Below are 23,150 nucleotides of genomic sequence, written 5' to 3'. Positions count from 1 at the left end.
TTCCCCCATACCATGAGTAAAGTCTATATATGCTGATCAAGCCCGGCTTGGATTGCAGAGACGCTAGAGGGGCTTTTGCCTGGGTGATCCAGCACGGTGTTGACAGAAGCTCTCCATCTGCAGGCCGATACCATCCCTCTGCAGAAGCCTCTGCTGTTGAGCTTGTCTAGGCTGGTAGTAGAGACCCAGCTGGGAGGATCTTGCTGGGTTACTTCTTAAGCAACAGAGCAGAGACTCATGTTTGTCTCTGCCCTCAAACCCTAGAAAACCCTCTTGTGCTGTAAACAAGATTACTTTGCAGTTTCCCACTGCAGAACAACTGTTTGCTAATGCTTTTCACAAAAGCTCTTAATTAAAAGCTTACTAAGTTTTTCTTCCTGCTTCTCATGATCCTAATTCAGTGGACTGCCTTGCTTCTAGGAACTCAGAGAGCACAGTATCTTGCCAATATTTTCACAAGTATCTCTGACTCTCTATGCAAATGTTAGGTGGGAGCAAATGGCGGGGGGTGCATTTTTATTTTTGGCAGAACTTGACATTCGGTGTTCTTAAATTTAGAAGTTCTGGCACTTTCAAACTTTTGAGGTGGATGTGACCTCTTTTACTCACTGTTTCCTGCTGCAGTACTAAGTTGGTAGCAAATCATGATTTCAGGGCTGTTTTCAAGTGTCTGTATCTAGGCTGTATGTATTTTGCTAGATACATGACAACTTTGCCTCTGATTAAATTTATTTTTAATGAGCTAATTTTAACTTAATCTATAGTGGGTGGTAGCTTGCAGGGAGCCATGGAGAAGCAAAGAACCCTGCCAAACTGTGGCAAAAGAAACATGTGATCTTCAGAGGGTGTTTGGCTCCCTTACTGAAGACAGTAATGACACCTCTGCAGTAACTTGCTTATTTTACATCTGTCTAATTTCCTGTCAGTTGAGACTGAAGGCTGTACCTCTTCTCAGGTAGTAGAATTTTCAGTCTTAAGGTCTCAGATATATTGAGGGCTGGATGTCATGAATCCTCTCTTAGACCTGTTCAAGTCCAGTCTGATTGTACAGATTCTGTATTAAATGGAGGTTCTCCCTGTGAACTGACTGCAAGAAGAAATGACTGCTTTGTTTCCTACATGTTCTGGTTCCTTAGTCTCTGTATTATTGTATTAGAATTAGGAAGGAAAATGAGAAGGCCAAGGATCCCCTTTCAGTTCATGTTTCCTTGTTAAGATTTAATTAGGCTTCTGGGCTGTGCTCTGCTGCAACAAATTTTAATTGCCCAATTCCTAGTGCATGAGATGCACCGTTAGAGTATAATACCTAGAGAACCCCCTTTGTAGATATCTCTGTTGGAAAACCCCCCATTTCTTGACTGGATATGAAGAGCAATTGCCTTGCTTGGAAATGAAGTTTGAAACCTCTACCTGTTGTATTTGAAGAGAGATGGGAGATCAAATAATACAGGCAGCAAAGCTCAGTTCTTTGCTTCTGCTTGCCACTTACCTTCCTGTTTCTTGTCTGATAAACTGAATTTCCTCTCCATTGTTGGTTTATCTACCTAAATCTCAAACAGACATCCTTTGCAGAAACATTGTTGGAAAATGTTGTTGACCTTGGAAAAGGAAAGCTTTAGGGTGTATCTACTTCGTGCACATCTGTCAGACAGATGGGCATAGCCTCAAAAGTATTTAAATCACACCTATTGCTGCTTTTTCTAATACAATAATCTCTTTCCTACAGATGAAGTTGATTCTTCTGGCTCTCAGATAGAAGGAGGCATTTCCCTTCTCTGTTTTACAGGCACCTCCTGCTACCACTGCCTTCCTTCCTTTGCTTCCCATGTTCTGTTCTCTGTAGTGCTTTGCTTACTGTGAGAAGTGTCACCACGGGCTGGTGGCACGTGAGGCAAAACCAAGTGACAATCAAGACAAAGCAGGTAGACAATGAAGAGCAAATCAAGTGAAGTACAGAAAATGACAGGAACATTGTAAATTCAGGACATGACTGAGAGGAGGGTGTGTGTCTTGGCTGCACAGGGGAATGGTAGGGTCATAGTCTTTGTGGTTTGTGTTGTACACGGTAAGGTAAACACTCAAGGCTTTCCTGGCAATTGCTGCTCTGTTTTCCCTGTACCATAAACAGGTTAATGAAGTTGCATGAGCCAACACAGGTGGACATTGTGCTTCTGTCAGCCCATTGATCCAGCTACTTCTGTCTCTCACAGAAGAAAGGCAGGTGCCAGTACTACAGGCATATGTTAGCACTTCCTGAAAACAGCATTTGAAGCTTTCAGTTAAGTATATTCACTCAGCAAGAGGGCTGTTTCTGGACTTCCACTGAGTGTGAAATTCTTGAATTTATGAGGATTTTACCAAATATGTAATAAATAGTGAACTGGGAAATTGAAGTACCAAGGTACATCCTAACTTCGTTAAAACCATCTTGATGATATATAAGAGAGTAATATAGTTTTTCCCTGAATTTCGAGGCAAGTTGAGATCTTTAACTTAGGCAAAGGAGATTTTCTGTCTCCAGCTTGTAGTATGTGACTAAGGATTTCTCTGCAACAGAGGTTTGTAAAAATGCATCAGTATTCACTAAAAGTAGTCATTATGTACAGCAGTGAGATACTGCTAAGACCTTGCATGAAACCAGCAGGGTATTTTCAAAAAGACATTGACATTCTTGAGCTGTTATGTTTAGACCTGGCCCACTGGTGCCCTTTGATGTTCTTGTATATCTCACAAATGCCTGCATCTTGTTTGTACATCTGCTGCTGTGGTGTGCTGATGGAGAAGCCTGTTGCATGTAAGTTGCTTCTCTCTAAATACAGCTGTGTTCTTCCAGTTTGTTGCAGACAGAGCAGATATTGTGAAGGAGGTAACCAAGTGAGGTAAAAGGGAATAGCATAGGAGAAAAGGAGTGTGGATATAGAGGAGGGGGATGTGAAGGTAAATGAGTGTAGAGGATAAGACAGTACAGGAAGGAGGACAAATAGTGATAGGAAAAATTCATCCAGTATGTTTCTCATCAAAGTTTTGTAGCATTTTCCAGTGGAGCACTTGGAGCTGTAATTTCTGAAAAAAAATTTGGAAGTATCCCAGACTTGTAGCTCTAGCTGGGGTATACTTGGGGGGAATGCAAAAGCAGGGGCTGGGCTTTATAGCTGGGCTTCTGTGGCAAATGCATCCTGAATCTGAGCATATAGGAAGCAAGTGAGGCTGTGTCACTCTGAGTGAGAACCTGCAGACAGAGGCCTGCTACAAGGTTTGTGTGCTGCCAACTTCCATTGCTAGGTAAGATGTTTTAGAGCTGTTGGGGTCATTAGCTCTCACAAGCATGGGTATTTTAGTCTTCCTTAACAAAATAATATGTGTTACCGTCATCTAAACTTTTAGAAAAATAATTATTCTTCTCACAGTATGACTAATTATAGGAAGCGTGTATGTACAGATGTTGCAAATCTTTGGAAATAGCACACTTCAGTTCCCTGGGGCAGTTTATAGTTAAGGTACCCTTACTGCAATGTTGCAAACTGTGCAGAATGCTGCAACTATAACCGGTTCCTGTGAATGCCTCTGCACATGCTCTGTTCCCACCTTTTATGCAAGGCTAAGAAGCCCAGATTAACTCTGTGCTTGAAAAACTGTTTCACCTGGCTCTACCCTGTTGTGTCACTGAGTTTTCTCTAACTTCCTTTGAGTAAAATGAAATGTGATTAGAAAGAATTTCATACCTGCATTTTCTCCTTGCCATGAATAGAACAAGTCTATAAAGTGGAAATTACAGCTAGCAGTGGAGACACAGGGATTTGCTAAGACTTTGTTCTTCCACTAATTTTCTGTTGTTAAATCTGTTGTGCTGAAATGCAGTGCTGGATTTACTGCTAAGGTTAGGCATTAGATCTTTCTATAATTCCTGTTTATGTTTGCTTCAAGTCTTAACCCTTGGCTCTCTGAAGCTTGGATTCAGAAAATTTTTAAACAGTTGTCCAGTCTTTAAGAGTTATAATAAGATTTCAGAATGAAATGGCTTTGTATTAGATATTTTAAAAATACTTGGCCTGCTTAGAGTCTCTTCTGTTCCTTTTCCAGCTCTTTCTCTACATTTTCTTTGTGATGACCAGTGTTAAGAGAATAATTTTTCATAGTTTGCTAAGCCTCCAATTTTTCACAGTGCTCTTTTAAAAACCAGCTTGGGAAGTGGGGGGTGGTGTTTGTGTTGCACTGAATAGAGTAGGTATTGATCTCAAAATATCTAAAGATTTATTTTTCTTAAGTTTTCCCCCTTACCCACCTACATTTTGTCATGCCAGTAACAAGTCTTTCAATCATGTACCTACTTTTTTTACATTCATTAGGCTGGAAACTACTGCCTCCCACAGCAGGGCAGGTGGAACGAAATGTGTCCCTACGCTTCAGCAGCTTTAGTGCAAAGTTCAGTGGCTTAATTTAAACTGTTGGCTTGACATTTCTGAAGAATGTTCACTAGATCTGGTCCATTGACTTTGCTTGGGAGGCTGTAAACTTGAACAGCAATGTGGTAATATCTTCAGTCACCAGAGCTAATTGCAGAACTCTTAGTGCCATTTTTCTGTTATATTTTTTATCATAATTTGCTAAGTACTAGTGCACTGTTACAGTTCTGTAAATATTAAAACTTACTGTACATTGCATAATTTCTTTTAAAAAAGATTCTCATATGTTGTCTTGTAGAAGATGCTACACATAGAATGTAAAATCTGGGATAAGTCTTCCTGTCCAAGTCCAGAAGTCTGCAGAACATTTCTCAGCATTTCCATTTTTGAGAATGGACATTATCTGCACAAGAGAATTATCTCATAGTTATCTTATCCCTTCCAGGTTTTATGGGTCACTTTTTAAAGTTCAAAATTGTACAGTATCACACAGACAGTTACAGCAACAATTAATATGATAACAGTAGATTATAATTTCAGTATAAAGCCTTATATATATATATGTGTGTGTGTGTGTGTGTGTACATTTAAAAGTTGATGTCACAGCTAGAAGCTGGAAACTTTTGGCCTGTGACACTTAACTCCCTCTGGACTCACGAACTTGCTTTGTTGTCCAGTTGCATATTTCTGTGAACATGGATGAACACAGTCCTTGAGCTTTTCCAGTGATCATAACTTCTACTCCCAAATTCAACTTCTACTCCTCATCATTTCTGAGACTGGGAGAGGTGCTTGGAACTGGTTCCATGCCAAATGGAAAGCAATGCTGCTCCGTATAAATGTGACAGTTCAGAGGCATGAATACAGCATTTTAAACTGCAAATGACCCACACTGCTGTCAAAATAGCTGTCTTAAAAGAGCAATCTATGTAGCCACAGTTTGGCCTCGTGGATTCCAATTATGCTAAATCTTTAGTTAGATGATCTACTTTTCTCTTGTTGTATTTAGTGCACAGGAGGGGTCTAATCTGGGGATGAACTGTTCAGTGACTATCAGGGAGTGTAACAGCTTTGTTTGTTGCAGAAATTGGAAGTTGTACAGCCATCAAAGCAGCAGATTAAAGGAAGAGGAGGACAAAATTGTTTTTTTAACTGAGAGCTGCATCCTTCCAGAGGCCTGTGACACAACCTACCACTCCTCAGAGTTTCTGTGTGGTGCAAGGCAAGTCTGAAAATTTTCCTTTTGCCATTGTTTGGTACAATGTTTCTCAGATTTTGTGTGCCTGATTTAAGATTTGGTTTCCGTTTCATAGAACATCTAAGCCCTCCCATCTATTACTGCATTTATTATGTAAAAGGCTGTATACTTCCAATGTTGAATTGTGGGTGTCTTGAGTTGGACACCCAAGCTAGTTGATACTTTATTCTTTCTGCAGAATCTGGCTGGTTCTCCCTTGAAATCTGTGTCCAGTATCTCTCCCATTCCCAGAGATGCTTCCCAGCCTCCTTGCACTAGTTTAGACCGCTCCCTTTGGTTTTCCTCCTTATGCTACTTGTCCCATCTCTTTGGTTTGCCCATTTTTGGCAATTTCCCAGCTCTTTACTGCAAAGATTCCTCTCAGCCATGTTATTTCTGACCTTATTTCTGGCTCCAAACATCAGTCCTGGTCTTCTGACAACTTACCAGTATTGCTCTTCAGGTACTTTTTCTGCTCCAAAAATGGCCTTTGGTATGACCATTTTTACCTGTGTTTTTGAATTTGATATTTCTTTCTTATCCCTGAAGTCTTGTTGTAGAAATACAGGTTCTGTTGGCCAAGTTCAATATTTAGCCAAACTGTTGAATGATAATTATAAGGAATTGTCTTCTGAACCTCTTGGGTTGCCTGTAAGGCAGTGCGTGATACCTGTGGAAATCAAGAGTGCTCATTCTTTTGGTATCTTTGGAGATTTTAGTTGTGAATTAACCTTTACTGGATCTGTCTTTACTGTGATTTTTTAAAGTATTTCAGTAGAAAGGAAAGACGTACAGTTGGTTGGTTTTGGATTTTTTTCATATTATGCAAAATGTTTTTTCTTTAGACCTTACTCTTGGTAGCAACTGAACTGTTTGAGCTGAAACTGATGAATTTGTTCTTTAAAAACCAGTCCGAGACAAACACTCGGCATGAAAAATTTCTGGGCATGCACTTTGGAAAAATGTAAGCAAGTGAAAAGAATAGTCCTTTAAGAAGTGGTGTTGAGCAGGCGTAGTTACAGGCACAGATGCTACTGGTCCCACCTTCTGATTGCTCCTCTTGTGCTGAACAATTAAAAAGTGCTTTACAAACTGTTCATTCACTTTATGGGAGCCTTTATCTCAGCTGTTGTTCAGTGGCATGGCAGTGTAATGTTTGACATGCAGTGGCATATAAGAGGTTTTTAAAATAGTGTGGGACTAATGATGGCATTTAAGTGAGTTGGCCATTAGAAAAATAGGGGAAATCTTGTGTTAAGGAGGAACTGCTTTCACTGTAAACAGAGATTTTCCTTCTCTTCCCCTTTAGGTAAGAATAGTGGAAATGTTGAAGTGCACCTTTGCTTTGATGTCTAGCAAAACCCTTTCTCTTCCCAAGCAATGCACCTTTTCTCCAACAAACGTGAGGAAACATTTGTTGAGCAATAACCCAAAATGTATGGTTGCTACCATCCAAGTTGTCAGCATTACTTAGGGTGTTTTATTTCAAGTAATAGACAGACTTCATTTTACAAAGTTTGTAAGACTTGAGAAAACTACATATGCTCTGATTTAATCTTTTCTACAATATGTTTCTTTTGGCAAGAACAGATTACCCAAGAATAAGCGTTCCTGTTGGTTTGACCCAGTCTATCTTTTAGTGAAATTACCCTTTCCAAGAAGTATCAGTAAGAGATGTATTTCTGCTAGAAATATTAGTGGCTGTGGTAGCAGTGCTAGAGACTCAGACATCCAGCATGAGCTATGGATTTACAGCTTCACTTGATCTAGAGATAGATATAGAAAAGAACCTTTTAATTCTATATCAAGTTCTCACTTTGTTACTGCTGTGTCATGGTGTTTTGAAATGTTCTGTACTTAATATATGAATGGCAAGTTGCAGTTCTGTGTTCCCAAGAGGCTTTCAAGCTGATTATACAAGAAGATTGTATATTCTATAAAAAGAAAACACAGCAAAATACAGTCAGTCAAGAGGAGTTTCAGGAATAGCAGAATTTCAGGTGACACACAGCATGCTATTTTACTATTTTTAATGGAGAGCTCCATTTGGCATGCCTTTTGTAATTCCACTGTTCCTGGAGCTGTAGGCTTTGTGGTTTTCTCAACCATAACCCTGAGGGTAAGCCTAACTCTAAGTGGAGCTGTAAATGCAGCCTTTTGCTGAGGCTAAGGTTCCCAGCACATGGGTAGTGCCAAGGAAAATGGTGTGGAGGGAGCAATGTTGTGGCAGTGCATGTTCCCCTTGGTCTGATATTTCCCATCTGAGACCTGCTGCTGGGATTTATAAATTAGAGCTTGTGAACAGTTGGTATAATTTAAACGGTGAGATCTGAGGATTGGAGGAACCAAGAAGTGCTAAAAATCCATCTATTTTCTTGCCCTTTTTGTTTGTTTGTTTGTTTGTTGTTTGGCATCCAGTTAGAGAGCCCTTGAAGAGACATTCCCCTAACGAGGGTAATGTTGTATAGTTCTGGAAGGAGCAGAGCTTCAATTTACCTAAAATGTTGCAAGAGTTTGGGACTAAAGAAAAAAAACTGTAAGTGTAACTTCTGTAAATAGAAGTAAAATGTATTACTTCTATAAGTAGAAGGAAAAGGGGATTTTTTTTTTTTCATGACCCTTTTTTCGTCATTGCTACAGTTATGATTCCACATTGGGATTAGACTAGAATTTGGATCAGTTGAAACACGGAAGCTGTGGAGGTGGAAAGAGATACATGCCTGAACAGAAAGGGTGCTTGCAGAGCACAAGTTGAGGGGCATGGTCTGCCCATGAAAGTCTGGCAGGATTATATATGAGTTGTAGGCACACAGACTTTAAAAGACCTCTGCGTTAGTTTATGGATAATATAGGGAAGATATAATTTATCTATCATTTTGATGATATTGCTGGGAAGGAGGTAATGGAAGACAATCTAGAATTATGATTGAAGATCAGGAGAACATAAAATGCTGCAAGAAGAAAGACTTGAAAAAGCAAAAAAAATCACCAAAATAATGCTCTAAAAATATTCTTTAAAGAAAGGAAGGAGAACTGTGAATTCTGAGAGAATTTTGGTACTAGTAAATTACCAGAATTAGCAGTCAGAAAGCAAAAGTACGCAGAAGTTTAGAAGTTGGGAGATTGGCATTTCTCAGAAGGAAAATAAAAGGAGAAGCAGCCTACTGCACAATAAATTTAAAAAAATACTGAAATAATGGTTTAAAGGAATACCTTCAAGGTACTGTGCAAATTAGAAAGTCCGGTGCAGAGGCTGTGGAGAATTTTTAAGTGATAAGAATTTGCTCTACTTTCAAAACCAGCATGCTAAAGCATAAAAGGAAAAAAGAAAACTTAGAAGTGAAACATGAGCTTCCCATGCTGACTACTATAGATACCTAAATCAAAGAAAACCATTAATTTTAGCTGATGCATATAAAAATAATATTTCAGTTTACATGGTTATCCAAAAATATTCGCAGCTACTTTGATTTTAGTGATGATGATTACTAATATGAAAACTTCTTTAATGGCTACCCTGTGGGTAGAAAGAAGTATGCAAATGTAATTAATTTACAGAGAGGAAGAAAGATGACTTAAAAATAAATCTATGGTTGATAGTTGACTATGTCTTTAACAAGACATTGACATCAAGGAAATGGTTTGTTATATTGTCAGTAACTCTGCATTCTGGATCTCATCTTTGCTGTTTCCACCAGCTGCAAGATACATGCCACTTTCTACTATTTTGGTCTAAATGAACAGCTTTTCACTTCTGACAGACTGCTTTGTAAGGCTGTTTGTCAAGGTGAAACACTTGCGGCTGGAAGTTTGTGTTGAAGCTGGAAGTTTCATGCATTACTAAAATGTTGGCTTGTAATCCTTCCTGACAGGTAGCTCTGAGTACTATGGCATATGGGATATAAAGGGTTTTTTTTTGTTTCCTACTGAAACAAAGTTGAGTAACATCCCATAGGAAATAAGCAATTCTATTCTCCTCGAGGCTGGGCAGCATGAGAGGTGATTCTAGTCAGCCTCTGTCTCTGAAGAGCTGCTTGCTGACCTCCCCAAAGGCTAAGCCTTCCCAAGCTGGCAAATGGAAGTCAGTCCCCTTCCCCATCCCATCACCTGCCTCCCTGTTTGCCTTTGAACAGCTGTTGTACTCTTTTACAAGGTTAATGGGTGTGTATATAGGAGGGTTTTGGTTAACAGTGTTTAAAAGCATTGTGCAAGTGGGTAACTTAGAGAAGAGCGTTTTTTTTTTTGTTTGCTTCATTTAGTCAATGTTCTTTCTAAAAAAGTCTTGCATTTATCTGAGATTGTTTGCTGATGAGAGTGGAATGATAAAACAGTGCAGGATATATTTATGCTCTCCTGTTGTACTGTATGTGGCTGGAAATAATCTGGGTGTAGACCTGGTTTTCTCCTAAATAATGCATTGAACACAGCTGAGAGCAGGCACTGTGAGGTAAGGTAATGGGGGAGTAGGTTGAAAGGAAGGTTGAAAAGGAAGGTAAAGGTAAATGTTATCATTGAAGAGTTTTGTTGGCTTGTTTTACATGTTTTTGGGAATTCATTTGAATATTCTTCAGTAAGATTTAGTGAAGTTTTCTGGGAGAAAAAGCAACTGCATCTCTATGTGTATATAGAATGTGCTTATATTTACCAGTATACCAGCACAGTTGATAACTCTTGTCTTTTTCTGGCAGCCCAGCTAAAGCCATTTCCCATGTTACCTTTCAGCCTCATCCTGCTCTTTTCTGTCTGATTTTTACACAAAGAAGCTTTACCATATGCTGTTTAGACCTGTTACTCTGTGTCTGTGTGGTTGAAATGCTAAAAAAAGTCCCTTCCCAGAGACCTCCTGTCAGATTCACATTTGAAAGTGATATTTTGGTACTGATGAGTGTGTATGACATTGCATTTATCAGATACTGAATTCCTCTGCAACACTCAGCATTGGGTACTAGCAGGGGTGGAAATGAAGGGAGAGTTCAGGCTCAAAAAGGGTGTTCCTGGCAGTAATGATCAGTGTGGAAATCCTTGAAATGACAGGCATAATGAGTAAATGTGTCAAAATGAGTAGTAGGGAAGCAGTCTTCTCTCTGAACAGGAGGGGCATTAAGCTGGAGTGGGAGCTCTGTGATGTCCCCATGAAGATGATTTTTACTGGAAAACGTGATGGTGGGTGATGAGATGGACATGCAACACATTGGAAGGCTTTGGAAATATGATACTGTCATTTGTTTGCACTGCACTATCATTCCTCTAGAAAAGATTTGCTAACAGCTGTGTGAAAATCTTACTAATGAAGGCATAGCCCCATGCAGCAGCAGTAGTCTGTCTACCTGTTGGATCTGGAACTTCTCTTTTATAACTGCTTGAATCTGAAATCTCTTGCTGTTTGACCTCCAGCCTTTAACTGAATTTCCATATTCAGAGCACTGGATGTTGACTTTCAGATGGAAGTGGAGACAAGTTCTCTCATAAAGAGTCACAGAAAATCTGCTGTCTGCACCTTCACTTGCTGATAACATAGCTTTTAATATCATGCTCCTAATTAACTTGATACCCTGCTTCCATTTCTTGGTGCCAGAAGAATGCCCGAAACAAAGTGGATTTGTTCCTGTAATTGGAGAACTGATTTCAGGCAAAGTTAAAAGGAGAGAGGAGGGGTGGGGGAGAAACATTATTGCAGTTTGATAACATATTTAAATAATTATTGTAAGAAGGATTTTTGTGTAAAAATCAGTTGTCTTCTATATATCTATAGAAGTCTTAGTTTTAAATTTTTTGTTAATGTAAAATGCAACACTTGAGATTTGAGATGGCGTTTCAGAGAGTGTCTATATTTAATGCTGGAGTTTCATCCTCTCAGGAACACGGTATTTGCTTAATCATACCCTCTTGGATCCTATCTTCTTCTTTTCCCACCCATCCTATTTACCCATAGTTCAAACGGCTGACTGAGTATCTGTTCTTTGGATGCATCAGCATGAAATTTTGCAGATGACCCACCTGTCTTAATACATGTGAAGCTGTGATCACAGTTTTCTAAACAGTGCCAGAGATGCTGAATTATGTTTGCAGTATTGCCAAATCACTTTAATTAGTCTTGACTGAAAAAAAAAAATAAAAAAAAAAAAATGGAATAAATCCCACTTTACTAATGTGCTTCTGTGAGTCATTAGCAGTGGTTTATCTAGATGTGATTGCAAAAGATAGTTTTTACCAATACAAATGGGCCAGGGCAGGGCAAGAAGGGAACTACTGTGGTGTAGCTTAGGTAGAGTAATTTATGTTTTTGGACATGTAGGAGAAGAAACTTCTCATGTATTTTGTTCCCCATAGTACTTTATAGCTGGGATCTGGACTACCATGCTATGATATCTACTAATCAGACATGACAATAAAGTCTGTTGTGTATGATGATTGCTGCTGCATAAAGTAAACATACATCCTGTACTCTGACTTTGGGAGAATTCTGTATTTCTGTGTGTTTTTATTTTGGTGTGCTGTAAAACTCTGGGTTTCATTTCAGATGGTGAATTTGCTCAGATCTTTCTTTTCCCTAGACAATTCTAAATGTAGTTAAATGTATTGCGCTGTATGATGTGAATTTTTTTTTTCTTTCATTCTTTCAGCTATAATCCCTTTTTAAGTAAAGAAAACCAATCCTACAAAACTAATTTCATGTTTTTGGATTCCCACATCTATTTATGGCTACTTGCATCGTGGGGGAAAAATGCAACACAACTCACAGGAGGGTGACATAGAAGGCTAAATGTGGCTGTTGACTGCCAGTCCTTTTAGAATATCCCAAGAAACAGTATAAGCAAAAACCTCACAAATAGCTTTTCGGTTTTTGGGGTGGTTTAATTTATGTTTTGGTACAAGTCACCACCTGGTTTAGAATCTGCAGGCTTTGCTTCCCTTTGTTGTTGCTGGTTTTGTCCAAGGAATCACTGGTAGAAGGGGTGAATGGCCATGGGTAGACAGAACCAAGAGAGATGTGAAGTGTAATACTGCTGCTGGTGATTGCAATCAATAGTGATGTTGCTTTGGAAAAAAGTATGTGTTCTTTCCCAGGCATGGTGAATGTAGGCTTTGAGATGGAGAATTTTCTTAATGCTTGAAAAATTAAAATCAGTGCTTACTTATTGCTCAAGGAAAACAAAGTCTAAAAACAGAAACAACTCATGATGGTAAATTATTTTGCTGGACAGAGTTGTTGCTACCCTTGAAATTGGCTTTTAATTTCAGAGAAACAGAATAAAATTGGTAGCTGTCTATTATTGTAAGAGCTATGTGTGTTATTCAGGAGCTCTCCAAAAACAATGCAAAGGCCAATGAAAATATTGTGTTTTTCTTTTTGACACATTGGCTATTTTCCTCTTTCAATTTGACCTAGTAATGACACATTTACTTAAGATAAAATTATTTGAACTTTTTTTTTTGTTTTGGCTATGGGCCAATAAAAAGGGGAGAGATAAGTGAGACATCTGTAGATGGTTTTCTGCTCAGAAAAAGGTGTTTGTCCACATATCTGTAGGTGAGAAATATCTGCAAAAGTGTAAATTTACATATGCATGTCAGTTCCATATACACAGGAACTCTTAAACTTGTCTGTGCAGGGTATGTATTCAGATAACTATGGTCAACAGAAACATATGTAGGTAAAGGAAGATAGAATGAAAAGATGTAATATTTTTCAGAGGTTTAGAGATTTTTTTCCCCTTTAAAAAATAATTTCAAGTTCTATTCTGTTGCAGGAGAATAAATAGATTGCAGTGTGCAAATGAATTTCATATGATAAGTATGCTGAGAATGAAGACTACACAAACCCATAATCTTTGCTTATGATACCTGCCAGGACTCCTGCTGAGGAAGACTTTGTTCTTGGCACTTGGTATCATTGAAAACTGTGAAAGCCAGACACAGAACAGACCTTTTATGTTCTGGCTATTTTCCTCTCTTTATGGCCTGACTTGTCTCTTCCTCTAACATCAGTGGGTGTTGGATCAAACCTTTACTTCTGTGGAAGTCGTGCAGAATCATAGAAAGAAAATAACATCTGTACATTTTTGTAGCAGGAGAAATAGAACAAGTTGACATGGGGAAAGGTAAGGTAGTAAGCAATATACAGAAAACAGAAATGCTACTAGAACTAATAGCTCTGATGGCATCTAGTAGTTTTAGATGAAAAAGTAACTCCTTTTAAATGAATGGTGTCATGGTCTGGTTCATCAACAAAAGCTTTGTAAAAGGTTTAGCTCTTACAGGTGTGAGTTCAGATGGCCGCTTCTTTGGGGAACAGAAAAGCACAGCTTTAACTGCTGTCTCCTTTCTACTTTACAAACCTTTGGAACTGAGACATTAATAATTAATGTAATTAAACATACTTTAAGCGAAGTTAAGAGTTTTCGAGGTAGCTGTTGGAAATGAGCTGAAACAGGATATACTTGTTTGCATCAGCACTGGTGTTTTTGTCAAGGCTTTTGTAAGTGCACTTATATTGTCTGGGCTTCAGCCCAGTTGTCTGCATGCTGAGAGACACGAGCCTGCTGCTGGAAGCAGAATGGGAGTGAAGGGCTGGCTCAGATTGTTTTTTCTATGGGTTTTACTGGTGTAACTATAACAGTAACAGTTCAACAGTCTAGGTTGAACTGACTTGCTGGGGTCTCTACAGGTAGGCATGTTAGAATGTCTTATAGCAAAGAGGTGGAAAAGTATATGATCTATTAGTTCATTCTGCTGAAGGGTTATGGGGATAACAGTTGTGAGCCAGAGGCAAGATAAAGTCTAAAGCACCAAAAAATTTCATTTGAGACTTGGAGACTGCTATTTGAAGGCAACAGATTTAGTCAGAGGAACCTGAGGTCTCTGCAAAGTTAAATACTTCCGTTTTCTTAGTGCTTTTAATTGTATCACTAGAATACTTAAAGTGGTTTTCTGTATTGAGCATGAAACAAGAAAACAGTTGCTAAGAATGGTTGCTCAAGTAGTTTACATATTAGAGTAGTTGTTTTGCTGTCACTTTTGCTTATACCTATCAGAACCCTGCAGAAACGTGGATCACAGATGTGGTAGATTTTGCTGATCTTTCCTTTGGATGTGCTTATGTCCCCACAGATTCCCTGATTTTTTTTCATTCACTGCCAGTTGGATTACTTCAGCCTTACACAAAGTGAAGCAATTCAGAGTTACATATAGTTATTGATCAGTGCTTCCTCGCAGTTTTAGTTCTAAAGGGGACAGGTTTGCACAAGACATCTGAGACACTCATGACTGATAACGTTTTGGCTTTCTGCTCTTCCTGTGCTCAGAGGCACAAAACTCACGCCTTGAGAGACTGACTTTTTCCTGTTTGTCACCCAGTCCTACATATTGAAAACAGCTTGAAGTCAAGCCTTGGTGTCTTTCCTGTGCTAAGTAAGTTATACTGGCATTGGTGAAGTTACTTGCAGAACAGGAAGTTAGTTATCTGACTGAAGTTGGTGTTTTAAGTAACTTCTGTTTAAGAAATTACCTGTAACCATAAGGAAAGCTGTTTTGTGCTTGAGCATTTCTAAAATACAAATTGAAAGGAGTTACTAGAGGAGAAGGGGAGGTGGCTTTGCTGCTTTGCTTGTGGATGTATAGCTACAGAGGCATAGGGAAAGCATAACTGAGTAGAGAGTACCCTGTAATGTAGCAGTGGACAGAAGATGCCTTTGTCTTTTTAGAGGAAAGTCTCACATTGGTGCTGTACTTTTGAGAGAAAAGTACTTTCTATATGGAGGGAACCAACTTATTTTTTTTGTCTTTTGTGCCAACATGTACCCTTCTTTTTGCTACTTGAGCCTGGTCTAAATATTTCTGCAGTATGCCAGTCCAAGCAACTTGTAATTGGGTGCAGCTACCTTATTGCCAGTGGTCAAAACTCACTATGCAAGCTAGTTGTAAACACTGATGAGGTTTCAAATAACCCTGAGCTGGAAATCCTTCTAATAGTGTTTTTGCACTTAAACTTTTGTGGTTCAGGTTTTTAAAGTTCCCTCTGCTAAAACACAAAAGAGTAGAGATTTGCAGTGATGGCTACTTAATTTTAAGAGTCAGATCTGAAACTTTTACCTAATCTTGCAATGTTAGCCATTGGACATTTGAGGAAAACATTGAATATCACAGAGTTTATATTTCCTGATACACTATATACATCCATAGGTGCTTTAAAACTTCTGACTCTGTCCCAGCCTTAGGGCAACTTAAGAACAGAGGGTGTATCTTGTGTACCTTATGCTTCTCTCAGTAGTTTAATCCTAAGGTGGTTTTCTGCCTTAATTTTCTTTGCAGAACATGTCTTTCCTTGGTTTGATCTTCAGTCTCTCCATGCAGCATTGAGCCAGATGTGGATAAGTATGTGCAGTAAGATGGGTAGGCCTGTACCTCCGTACTGTCCTCTTAAAGTATTTGCTAAAATTATCCTAAAGAGATTCAAGTTTTATTATCTTTGTAGCTTCATGTTCCAAGTGACATTTTTTCAGAAATGTACTAAAGGAATTTTCATAAATACAAAAGTTACTTTTTCTACATTGTGTAGATACAACAGTTACAAGACTTAAACATTTGATGTTACTTAAAAGAATGCCAGGAGAAAACTGTTCCTACTTCAAAAATTACACCTGTCTATAGGGATACTTTTCAAGCAGTTAATTTGCTCTGAGTGATTTTGTGGCAGCAATGTTTTAATAATTTGAAGGGTGACAAAGCAGATAGACTTGAGGAAATAGAATAAAATTACTACAAAAACTAGCTGACTAATTTTGTGTTTTCACCTGCAAAGAAAGGTAAGTGCTTTATTATGGTGCATGTGCACATAAGTGTTGGCATTACCTTTAATTAACCCCAAGTGTACAAGTCTCATCCTTTAGTACCCATGGTGATTGTACAGTGCAAAAATAGATTATATTGTGTTTGTTCAAACAGGCAATAGGATAAAAAATACCTAGGAGATGGAAAACTTTTTCGATGTTTAACTGGGTAATCTCTAAAGTATGACCAACCAGCCTAATTACTTATATGATTTTTTTTTTCCTTTCTTTCTTATTAATTGTTAGCTCTGAGGCTTGAAAGACTGAGGACGGAGAAAAAGGACTAACAGTAATTTCCTGAATTATCTCATTCTTGCAGATGATAGTAGAAGTGCTCTGGGACTTGATAACAGTTTAGAGATTAGCTTGGAGACATGCTGCTCTGCACCAGCTGCTCTTAGTTGCTCTCCCAAACTGAATACTCAGAATGCTATCCCCCACTTCTTGCTGGGATTAATTTGATGCTATTTTGAAAAAACTAGGGTTGGTCTGCTTTGGTACACAAATTGGGCTATGTTGAGTTATGTGAGCTAAAGACAGTAATTCATTCTGCTGGTGCTGTTATTCTCCGCTGTGCTGCATTTAAGCCAGGTCTGTCCTGTAGTTCAGCTGCTATGCCTTTAGTTTCTAGAAACTAGGCTGAGACTGGAGTACCATAGTACTGCCTGTATTCCTATGTATCTACCTTTTTCACACCTTCCTTCAGTGTTCTAAGTGTTCTTAGAGAAAACTGATGAGTAGCAGAGGTAGTGATGAAAACTGATGAGAGCTGTTTTTGGAGGAAAAAGGATGAGCAGCTCCCAAAACTTCCAAGAGGTAAAAAAGCAATCCTATTAGTTACATTTTCCTCCTGTATTTGACATCCAGCTCTCCAAGAAGACCCTGTACTAACTAGCTGCTAGAAGTACAAAAACTAGTGTGTGGACTTAAAGAGGACAATAAAAGGTAACCGCTACAGGTAGCTTTGTTATAGATTTCAGGGTGTTGGTAACAGAGTATCATAGAAAGGTTAAACTTGCAGTACCATTTTTTCCTTTTTCTATGTGGCTTCTGCAGTATTAGAGGCCACATCTGCCACAGTACCTTTCCAGGCCTGAAGCCCACACATTAGAATATAATGTGGAGGCTCTGCACAGCAGTTCTTCTAGAGTTACTGATATTTTTATTCTTGTTGGCTTTTTTGTTGGTACCACACAATTCTGAAAAATGGCACCAGTGCCAATCTGGAAAGTGACACTTGGAGAAAGCTGTGCTGACAATAAAGGAGTATTTCTGTCATGAGCCAAAAGGCCAGGAGTTTCAGTGATGGGTGGTCCAAAACACCATCCAAGCTCAGCCTCTTATGTGGTTTATGTAACTGTGCTCCAGCATGCTCAGAAATCCTGGGGGGCTTGCATAACTCCATATTGCAGCTTCAGGAGCCAAACCTTTGAGGATTGCTTAATGCCCAGCCAGGAGTTTTTGATTGAAGCACTGCAAACTTGTATGGTATTGCTTTCCCTTTATTCAGTATTATTGCCTTTATTGCATTAAAGAGGCTAAGCAGACCTTAAATACTTTATGTGAAGTGGCACTGCTTTGATATAAGAAGTTGCCTCATGGTAAATGGTTAGTCCCCTTGAACAAGGAAGGGAGTTGTTTTTGAAGCCTCTGACTAAATAAAGCTTTATTGGTTGAGTGTCTCACTTGGTTTCCTGACAGTCAGACTCAAACTTTCAGGGAGTGTTATGTTCATCTGAAAATGTAATTGGACCTTTTTCCAGACTGAAGCCTACAGAGCTCTTCATGGTGAGGAGCTCTCTACAGCTTCTATACAGCTGTGTCAGTGGAAGAGGCCTTGATGCTGTCAAGGAGCATAGTTAACTACAGCAAAGTTTTATGTACAGCCTTCAAACTCTTCTGCCTAAATTCAGAACAAGGGACAGACCTGAAAAAGTTTGGGTCTTTTTCCACAGAGAATTAGCAAACGTTGTTTTTGTTGCCAAATAAGACTTCATGAAGCTTTCCTGATGATCTCTTCCCAGGTCCTTTTGTCTCCTCTCTCTCCCTTTACTGTCATAGCTTCTCCAAGCACCTTTCTTTACTCTGAGCAGCCTGTCAGTCAGTCAGCTCACTCTTGCCTGGGGAAATGTGTGCCTGTCTCTGCCTGAGTTCCTCCTGTCCTAAATCCACCTCTTTGCATCTTTTCCCATCAGAGTTAAGTGTGCTGTTTTTCCTGCCCTGCCACACTTTCCCCTAAGATGACTTGCAGTGCACTTTTGCCATCACTCCTCCATTTCCTGCTCTCTAACCCAATTTGGCCAATTAGTCAGCCACCACAGTGCTATTGTCTTCTCTTCTTTCAAGACCATATGCTAAGAACTGCTCTCAGGTTGGTATGTATCCTGTCGATAGTAACATTGATCTTTGCCTTGCTGAGAGTCTTGATTCCCCTGCTCTGACATTTTCTTGGTTTCTTATATTATCTTGTACAAAATCTCATCAGAGATTTTTCCCAACTCTGTTCTATTTTGAGCTCTGCTTCTAGTGGATAGCTGTTTGACTTAATCTACTGCAGCATTTCTGTAGCTCTTGTGCAGAATTTATGTGTTGGTAGGCCAGCAGACTTCATTCCCTCTGTGGTTTTAGAGGGAAGCAATTGCCTTTGTAGGGGTGATTCCTGACACAATCTAAGTTAGCAGCCTAGCTCCTGCCTAGCTTAGGTGCTCTGAATTGCACTCTGCCTGTCTTCTTGCTGAGAAAGTAGAGAATACAGTGCATTTTCTGACTCTCCTGGACATTCCTGTTAATGTAGTCTATTTATCCTCCACATTGCATATAAGGGGTAGCATGAATTGTAGTAAGTTTCAACCTATTGAAGTGATGAAAGGCATTGCAGAATTTTAAAGCATGACTTTTTAGCTTCTGTACTTAAATATTCCTTTATTCCTATTTAGCAGGCTGCATCTGTAGGAGGAATAAATAAATTTGTTTCTTTAATGAAGTATTTTGAGTTCCCACTTTTTCTTTTCCTTTTTTTTTTCCCTTAATGGGACATTTTTTGATGAAAAAAACTAACTACTTCATCTTTTTAGTATCTAAATTACAGGAGTTTGCACATTGGAGTAATAGACCTGAAAAGGCTTCTCTTAAAAGCAAACAAACTAAAAGATCAGAAGTAAAATACCAAAAATATGTTGCTTTCCTGTGTGGATTTCTTTTCTATGCAAGTAAAAAATTATTATTTCCTTTTCACTTTTTTATATAGGTGCTGATTGCTACCAGTTTCATACTGATTGCTTCAGTTTCTCTTTTGGGGGGAGAGAGCAGGTTGAAGAAATATACTCTATTTTTGTAGAAGAAAAAGTCTTGTGCTGACTACCTATTATAGTCTATAAAAATAAATTTTTAGCTTATTTATATGAAGCTGACAAAGCATCAAGTTCTTTTGAAATAGTATTTAGCCAGTATTTCTGTGGTTTCAGTCTATTATATGGATTCCTAAAACAGGCAGATTATTTAGAAACTGCCCAAAACAGGTGCTGCTTAAATCTTACCCTATTTTAGACCCACTGTAAAAAAAGAAAAGAGACGCCCATACTTTTAAAACTGGTTTAATGTGAGGATAGCTATTACTTGTCTTTTATTTTAATGTTTCTGTTTCCTTTTCCATCTTAACTACAGCTGTAACATTGAATTACTGCCTGTGTATTTAAAGAGTCCTTCCACAGTTATGGGTGGGGATCAGGTGGTTTCCATGCTCTGTGTTCTTCCTCTTTGCTCAGCTTGCTGTTTGTTTACTGTTCATATAATCAGCAAATGTTCATATATTGTAGTCTGTTTCAGAAGGCCTTGCATGGAGGGTTATTAGAATTGTTTTTCCCAAGAGAAATTAATAGAAAATTAATGCTATTTTGGAATATAGCAATTGATTAAGAGTTTTCATACTACCTGTCTTTGTGCCTCTTGCTGATTTGTACTGGTGGGTTTGTGTTTATAGTCAGTTTTTTTCTGTTCATCTTCTTTGTCTCTTAAATGATTTAATGAATTTTTGAAATCCTCAACTTGCAAAAATTAATGTAGTTTGGAGTGCACCTTTCTAGGAATGTGACTGTCATTTATTAAATAGTTCTTTGAAGTGCTCAGCATTGACTAGAGTCAACTTCACAAAATTTGGATGGGAGATAAATGGATGTCTTCCTTCCAAAACTAAGCATTACCCCAGAATTACTTAGTAATATCCTAAAGAAATCTTGTCCAATATTAAATGCACTAATTAGAGCTTAAGATTCAGTTCCCAAGTCTCTGCAAAATGTCAGACAAGTAATGAATAAAATCATTACCAGCTCAGTTAAGTAGGCCCTAGAAACTTGTGCCTCTGAGCCTCAGATTCAATCTGCTTCATTCTTCCATTTGAAAAAAAACAAAACAAGACATAGCCATCCAGTCCCACACCTTGTCCCCCAGAAAAACCTAAAATGAGCTGGGGGAAGGAAGACCAGCCTTCCTTTGGTTTGGGTTAAAAGCTATGAGGTAATCTAGAGAACAAGGAATGAGGATAATGTGACCTCATCTCCAGGTGCATGCTTTTTCTGTATCCTCAGTTGTCTCGGATGCAAAATGCAAGCCAGGAGACCTGTCCTTTTTACCAAGTGAATCTCTGTGTGAAGGAAGCTTTGGTTCTGTGGCCCAGCCAGGCTGGCAAGGACAGCTGCAGCTTCAGGGGTGCAGAGTGGCAGGACCTGTGGGCTGTGACCATCATCAGGCAGGTGCAGGAGTAGCCATCAATTCCGAGGAGCTGAAGTACGTCACAGAATTAGAAGAAGGTGGAAACAGGAGAGAGCAGGTTGATAGAAAATACTTGTTTTATTGTCTTTGTAGTACAAAAAGATGATGCCAGCAATCTTACCAGTTTAGATTGGTGCAGTTTAACTAAAAACAAGAGGTTGTATGTTAAAATAAAATTCAAGGATTTGGTCTTTTCCCAAAACACTGTATGATGCAAACGCCTTAATCTTGGTCTCACCAAGCCATCCCATGCCAGAGACCTTTTACTCTACTAGGAAGTGAAAATACTCTAAACATATAGCAATATATTAATGCATGCTTATGGATTATACATAAACAAATGAAACTCATTGAAAAGAAAAGCAGAAACCCACACAGAGCACAGAACCTGCTCTTCCAACAGATACGTGGAAAAAGATGTCATAACTGGTGGGTCTCTTTGGGACCAGTATTTTTATGTACTTGCCAGAAAAGAAAATGGTTCATTTAATAAGAGATTCTAAATCGATTCTTTTTAAAAATCATTATTACTTGCCTACTTTTACTGTCTCTGTAGGTTTGCTGGTTTGGAATTGACTGTTCTTAGAATAAGACATGTAGCCTTTGACATAAAGATTTTTTGAAATCCCATTAGGAACACCCCAGTGCTACTTTTAGTGAGCTTTTTCTGTGACCTAATTTTAGGAAAAATCCCAAATGATCTCAAATCAATTAAGTTCTGAATGTTAAAATTTAAATTAATAATGAAAGAAACACTTCCATTATCAACACTTTTAATAAGCTTTTCCACCTTGGGCTCCCCTCTGGATGCACAACTCATCATGTACAGTATCTTAATCTTTGAGTGGTCCCATTGATTATTTGTTGTCATTAATCTGGAGAATAATTTCCTGTGTACCACAAATACATAATGACTTCAAAGTTGTGAGTTTACAGATAACTCTTTATGATTGTATTGTTTTCTAATATTTTTAATAATTTCTTCTTTTGAAAGGAGAAATAAAGAATTTTGAGAAGGAAGAAAAATGGTTTAACCCTGTGGCCTTTAATTTTATTTTTTTTTTACTGATCAGCTTATATTTGAGTACCCTCCTAGCATTTTGTGAAGTGCTCTATTACACTGTACTAAGAGCAGGACTTTTTTTTTTTTTTTTTTTTTTCACAATGAAGGCAAAGAATGACAGAAATAAGAGAATGAGGCCTGTAAGCATGCCTAGATAGGCAGTTACTTTTCATGGCCTTACTAATTAGGAACCTATGGAAATATGATTTCCCTACTGAAAATAGGGACTGGTTTACTTGAAAAAAACTACAGTTGAGTTGGTAAGGCAACACAAAACATTAGAAATCTGTTGTGCAACCACAGAAATCTCACATTATAGCTGCTTTTTCTTTGTGAAATGGGGAGTAGATTTTATAACAAATACTGCAGGAATAGTCATAAAAAATGTCTAGCTTTGCACTCAGTCGTACAGGGCTTTGATTTGTTTTCCCCAGTGCAGCAGATGGTACTGAGAAAGCAATAAGTCTTTGCATCCACTTTCTCCAGCACTGACAGTTGTTCTTTCTGAGGCATTTGAAGAATCTACCAGTCATGGGTCACCAGCATGAGATCGGCGAGTCCTGCATCGTGGAGACAACAGGAAAAACTTCAGTTTGAAAATGTTTAGAGTATATTGAATGAACAAAGTGAGTGGATTTAGAGAATGTCCATCAGAGTATAGAATTTTGTTAGACAAGGTGAAGAACTGTGATGTTCAAGTCAGATTTGCCTCAAAATGAGTTTAAGCCTGGTTTTGTTTTGATGTCTTTTTTCTTAGGATTCAAAGGTCAATATTCAATTGAAGTGACTGTATGGGTACAGGAAATGAGCATGCTGATTTGCAGCAGAGGGGTAGTTGTGCTTTGTACAGA

The 23,150-nt window shown here is 38.5% G+C and overlaps 1 protein-coding gene across 4 annotated transcripts in view; it reads left to right on the top strand.

Moving 5' to 3' along the window:
* The window catches only part of INPP4A (inositol polyphosphate-4-phosphatase type I A), a 107,756-nt gene that overhangs the window by 976 nt on the left and 83,630 nt on the right, over positions 1 to 23,150 (top strand). For 2 of the 4 annotated variants that reach the window (XM_077781531.1, XM_077781530.1), the window contains exon 2: positions 5,488 to 5,625. The exons of the other annotated variants lie outside the window; for them this stretch is intronic. The gene's annotated coding sequence lies outside the window, so the exon portion shown is untranslated. The remainder of the gene's footprint in view (positions 1 to 5,487; positions 5,626 to 23,150) is intronic. 4 annotated transcript variants of the gene reach the window in all.

Source organism: Lonchura striata, chromosome 2 (genome assembly GCF_046129695.1).
Source record: "Lonchura striata isolate bLonStr1 chromosome 2, bLonStr1.mat, whole genome shotgun sequence".
Classification (NCBI taxonomy): domain Eukaryota; kingdom Metazoa; phylum Chordata; class Aves; order Passeriformes; family Estrildidae; genus Lonchura; species Lonchura striata.
This window is presented reverse-complemented; position numbering and strand designations above follow the sequence as displayed.